Consider the following 6,579-nt stretch of genomic DNA (forward strand, 5'->3'; position numbering starts at 1 on the left):
CACAAACTCGGTTTGTGTCCTGCGCCTTAACGCTTCGGCTGGAAAGATATAAGTGGCCGTATTGGATGCATTGGTCTGAGGTGCAAACTATGCATCGAATTCGTCGACTAAAACCTGGAAGGTTCCAGAAGGAACGCGGAGGAGCAGGTGATATGGAGGGGACGTGATGTCTGCTGATTTATTTTTAAATCCTTTATATTAAGTTCACTTGCTTGCGCGCTTACGACCGTGCAAATCTTTCGGTCGTTTTTTAACCCACTTCCCGTGATCCAATCGAGCTGACATTTTGCACACAGACTCGCTGTGCGTGACAATTTATTTTCGTGAAAAAACATTTCCAAAATTTTTCACTTTTTAGGAAAAAATTTTTTCATATTTTATTTAAAATACCAATGTGATAAAAATGAAACTCTTACTCAAGAAAAACAGAAATGAATAATAAAATAAAACCGATGCCACGCATATAAAGGATTTATAGTGAAAAACGTTGTTTTTACGGGTTAATTTTTTATTGTTACTCTGAGAGTTGTGCTGCGTGAAACGAAAACGTTCCCTTACCAAGGACGACATGTGTGTGGACACTCTTGAACGAAGATCTTGCATTAGCTACGCGTACGTCCGAGCGATTAGGCATGCGCGCTTATTTCTTGTGGGTAAATGTTTATGTGTGTGTATTCGATGTGTTTATCTACTCGCGTGTTTGCATGGTCGTGCTGCTTTTGTGTTGAAGTATGCACGGACGCACCTGTGTGCAATGCGCGCGTCTGTGTGTGCGCGTGTGTATGCAATGCGTGTATGTGTGTAATGCGTGTGTGTGTAATGCGTGTGTGTGTGTGTGTGCGTGTGTGTGCGCGCGTGTGTGCGCGCGTGTGTGTACGCGCGCGCGTGTGTGTGTAATGCGCACGTGTGTGTGTGTGTGCGTGCGTGTGTGCGTGCGTGTGTGCGTGCGTGTGTGCGTGTATGTGTGTGTGCGTGTGTGTGTGCGCGCGTGTGTGTGCGTGTATGTGTGTGTGCGTGTGTGTGTGTGTGTGTGCGCGCGCGTGTGTGTGTGTGTGTGTGCGCGCGCGTGTGTGTAATAAGCACGTGTGTGTGTGTGCGTGTGTGCGCGTGCGTGTGCGCGCGTGTGTGTGTGTGTGCGCGCGTGTGTGTGTGTGTGCGTGTGTGTGTGCGCTACGAACCTGGGTCGCATTCCCGCTCACGGGACGATTATCTGAACCGGTCCTGGGCCTCCCCTAGGTCGACTCAGCCTCCAGTCAGCACCTAGTACCGTATGTAAATGTCGCCACTGGGGAGGCAAAGGTGGTCGGGCGTGATACTGGTCACCCCACCCCCTTGCTCGCCAACAGCACTTGACCCAACAGTCTGTTAAAGCTATACGGGGTATCTTTGTCTTTGTTGCCTGTGACTGTTGTTTTGCTGCCTTGCCCAAATTTTGCATTTATTGTTGAAAGATCGGCTACAATGTATGTACTTCTGCAATTTTTATACTTAATATATATTTTAATTGCAGTGACTTGCTTACCTTTTTTCTGCATGAAAAATAAGAATAGGTTTTACCCCTTCTGGCAATAGAAGATGCTCAAACACCAAATAGAAACCTTTTGCAAGGAATCGAGTCTGCATTCACCACACGTATACTTGTGACAAAAACATGCAAAACAAACACGCTATGATCAAGTATGCGTTGTCCTTGTGCTGTTCGCCTTTTGGCGTTCTCTGGTGTGACACTGGAGAGACGAGGCCACGAAGAAGGCTGTCTCTGGTGTAGGCAGTCCAAGGACGACGTGTGTATTGCAGTAAATCTGAAACTTGCAAGCGAAAAACAAACCGTGACGTGATATATTCATTGCATTAATGCGTGTGCAACTTTGTAAGGGCGCGGTGACACAGACTTGTTTCATTTAAAGGTTAAAATCCCTTGTTCATCATGACGTCCTTTTTACTTTGATGTCTCAATAGCGTGACGGGGATCACGTGACGTGAGGGTTCTGCCTTTGTAGCGAGGGGTGTAAGTTGACGCCGAGGAGGGGGGAGGAGGCGCCTCGGCCCTCACTTTCTATAAAGAGACGTCAAATTTTGAACGCATTTGGGTAAAAGTTGTATAATGCCCACGCGACCTTATTGTGCGTTAGTGTAAAAATCCACCCACTCATGAATATTAATGAGGGGGGTGGGCGTCATGTGGAGTGACGTCACGCGCGGGACGGACAGACATTTCTGGGTGATTTTATCGGTAATTTTGGGGTCACATCGCGCAAGTCAAATGTGTGTCGTAATCCCTCCTCCACCAGACACAGCCAATCAATAAAGTTGTCACGTGAACAAACGTGCCAATTGATGACTGCTTCAGTACGCCAGTGTGTTGGCTAGTAATCTACAACATTTTACAATTGGGGACAGCAATTTCGTGGATTTCTCTCCAGAACACCAGTTTGCTGAAGTGGTAATAAATTACCGCTTAAGGTGCCTCGGTCGGTCTGTACTTCACGTGATTTACTGAGATATTCCTCAGAAATCTGTTCACGTTAAGTGTTTTTGTGTGAAAGCCAGCTTTATACCAAGCAGAGAAGGCTGAAAATAGGAATTCAAAAACAAATTTTCAAAGACGTTTGGATTTCATGGAAATAATTAGAAAGTGTAATGTATTACTGTATATTGTCTTCGTTCCATCTTTTCATTACAGATGAGTGTTTTTTTTATTTCAAGAGAACGAAGTGCGGGGGGCAATCCGATTAATGAGGAATGTATGAAGTTCATAAATAACTCAGATAAAAAATTAAATAAACACATCGACTCTCAACCGCAGTCACTATGTTGAATAAATATTTGTTATTGTTCCTGGGATAAAATCAAGGTCTTGGAATGTCACTTTCACGCGCACGCACACATGGGGTTGAAAGTCAAAAATTTCACTGCTTGGAAGTGGCACCCATAATTTCAGCATCTCTCGAATAATCACATGTATGCGCAAGTGCCTTGTCTCCAAAGATTAGAGGAGGGAAGAAACGTGGTATGTTGAATACGTACGCATACTTGTCATCACTCCAACGCGAACCATTTATCAGGGCTTATTCCCTCCAGCTGAACGTGGTCTATTTCTCTTCTTGGTTCTTTCGGTAAAGTCACGTAGAAGGGAAGTAATAAAATAATAAAAACAAAACATAACAAAATAATATAATTCTCACTATTATATTATTTTGTTATGTTTTGTTTTTATTCCTGCAGTCACGAAAGCTTTAAATCGAAGTGGTGCATTTCGTTGGCACACTCGAGTTGCTATCCAGACGGCACCGCTTTGATTCCATCACTCGGCGTTGCTAGTTGCAAATTGTGGCGCGGCTTTCTTAACATCGCCCCCCAGCCCTCTAGCCACTCAGCCGCGTAAATGGGTCCTCCACAGTGAGTCGATCGGCAGGCCGCGTGTGGTGGGATAAATTGTGGGTTCTCCTGCCTCTCTCTTTAGGGGTTTAACGATTAACCCCAAGCCCCAGCCCCGCCCTCCACCAACGAGCCTATGAATTGTCATAAAACCTATATATTTTTTGCATCTCATTTGTATTCTCTCATTTCCACCGTTGCGTTTGCCCCATTTGCCTCAAAGTATATAATTTGCACTCAATTGGGATGCAAAGAAAACCATCGAAACTTACGCACGAAGTGATTAATCTCTCGCATTACTCGAGGCTTTGATGCACCGTTACCCGATAGCGATGTATCTAGGCGATGGAGGTGTCATTATATTTGTAAGTTGAAATACGTATACTGAAACTTGTTGAATGTGTCCTTATAATAAATAGGGACATCTCTACAGTGCACACATGGAACACATGATCATGCAATTTTTAAAATATATTTTTGCTTGACCAAGAATCAAACTCACGTCGGATGCTTTCCAACATGTGTTCATCTTTGGAAGGATCTCATTTTCAGTGTGGAGGCTGGCAGGTAGAGCAACTCTCAGGGCTAAAGCGTGTTGACATATTTGCAAATACAGGTATTTTTTTTAATCACTGGATTGCGTCTTCAACACCCCAACAAATCACACCACTTCGCCCCAGCCATCTGCCTCGTTGGTGGCAGCGCACTCGAGACCAGAGGGCAAAGAGTGCAGAAAATGCTCTTAAGATTTGTACCAATTGTCATAAGAGAAAACGGATTTACAAGTTATTAATGCTACCCCTATCCCCTCCCTTTGATGCTGCTAATCCTGCATAATGCACGGACATAATATGACTTTGAAACCCCCCCGCCCACCTCCTACGCATTTTACAAGTAGTGACTAATCCCAAATCTGCATTTCCCATAAATATGCTAAATTCCTCTTGATATGCACATTCTTTTGTCAAGGCGCTCTTCCCCCTCCAACCCAGCTTAAATATATGCTCCAAGCCTGGGGTGTTTCATTCAGACGCTGTTTTCCCGACAGACCTGTTCTTCACCTGAGGACGGCTGCTTGCGTTGTGGCCGAAACGTCGTGAGAATTATTTTATTATGTAAAATTTTTATTATTTTATTATTTCCCTTCTACGTGACTTTACCGAAAGAACCAAGAAGATGAATCCCTGCAGTCACGAAAGCTTTAAATCGAAATTTAAAAGTTACGGTAAATTGTGGAGTCCCTTCAGTCGGATTGGAAGTCCCACTCACGTAAGAGTTGTTGCTAGGGGCCCACGTCATCACTCCCCCTGGACCAGCCAATCACCAGCCAGGAAAACAAAACCAATGCAACAAGGCCGCCATGACGGCATCGTTCCATATCTAAGGTACAGTAATTATGTTTATGTTTCGGTGTTAATGATATTAACAATGGCAGTAATTTAATACGTAAGCTTTCATGACCAATGATATGATTCATGAGTAGTTTTTCTGGGTAAGACCTCCGCCACCTGACATAGCCTGATAAATCGGGTTGCCACGTGGTGTCATACGTGCCAACTTATTGTTTAAGCGAACCGGTCATGTTGAAAAGAAAACAAACTTGACAATGATAAACGACTAACTATATCCGTCGTTTCACTGGGGATAAATGTTCTCATTAATTTCATGATGCTATTATTAGTTATAGAACGACCAACCCCAAACAAATCTTCGAGCTTTATGCGACCCGGTGTCTCAATCAGAATCAGAATATGTATTTGTACTCTTTGGTTCTTTCGGGAAAGTCACGTAGGTATAAAATAAAAATTTGTATTAAATAATTTGTATTTTATTTTCTACCTACGTGACTTTACCGAAAGAAGCAAAGAGTATGGATTCCTGCAGTCACGAAAGCTTCAAATCAAGATGAATCTGTATTTATTTTGGAGGAATCCGACGAGCTATTAATCTCGTTTTTCACAGATGTCCAGTAGGGGCGGGTCAGAACGTTACAACAACAAACAACATGAAAGCGCGAAATGAGCGCAAAGTATATGGAAGGTAAACAAATGACAAAAAATAACAAATACAACTTTTAGATGTTTAGTTTACCAGGTAAAGCCCACTGAACTGTTCGCTTGTTTTTCAGAGGCTACCTGGCCACAAAGAATATCTCGACGAAGTGGCTTATCGTGCCGAAATTTAACAGCAGCCAAATAACGAATCTAGACGGGCGTGTCACTATTCACCACCCTAAGTGACGAAAAGTTTCGCATCTTTAGCTTTACGCCATTTGCTAGGGCGTGCCGTGCGAGTCGTTCTCTGTTCATCACCCCAGGGCTTGGGGGTGGGGGGGGGCGAGAGGGAGCACACGATACGTCGTGAATTATTGTGTCATCTGTGCCGAGCGACAGTGACACATGGGCGGTTAGTGGGGGGGGGGTAAATCCGAACGGCAGGACTGAAAGTAAATACGCTCAAGACCGCTCGGGGCTGACGGGTTGGTTGGGGTGCAAAGTTAGACGAGGCCACAGGTCAGGATGTGGGACTTTCCTGTGTTTACTTTTCAAGGTAACAGATGATGGCTGTGTTGCGAGGGCGGGGGGCATGGCTGAGGTTGGCTGCGTTGAGCACGGCACGTAGCTTTTTGTGGGGGGGGGGGGGTGGAGGGGGGGTTGCTTCATATTCTGCTAGAGGTTCGTTCGGCTGTGTAAGAAGTTGGGTTTTGCTTACTCATTCTAGATTTGAAGCTTTCGTGACTGCAAGGATTCATACTCTTAGTTTTATCGGTACAGTCACGTAGGTAAAAAAAATGAAATTAAAATTAATAAAAATAAAATAATAATAAAATCACGACGTTTCGGAGGCAACACAAGTCTCCGTCATCAGGTGGGATCGTCACAGCCAGATTTTCTGCATCAAATGAGGCAGGGATTGCTTACTCAGCCGGGGACATGAAAATGCTGAAGCTATGGTTGTCACCAGTAGCCTAACTATCGCGGGGCAGGCAGGGGGTGCCTTGCCCTCCCCCCATCCTCGCCCCCCATGGTGGCCAAAGCTACGAGTTGGGGCCCCCTTGACAACCACCATGAGATGATCTGTTTACAACAACAACAGTGAAAAATAACACAATTTCAAACGGAGCGCCCCTACAGCGTCAAACGTTCGAGACCGTGAGCATGTATGATGCGATCAGGCAAAAGGAGCTTCACATTCTTGGTT

The sequence above is a fragment of the Lampetra fluviatilis genome, chromosome 23 (genome assembly GCF_964198595.1).
Source record: "Lampetra fluviatilis chromosome 23, kcLamFluv1.1, whole genome shotgun sequence".
Lineage (NCBI taxonomy): Eukaryota > Metazoa > Chordata > Hyperoartia > Petromyzontiformes > Petromyzontidae > Lampetra > Lampetra fluviatilis.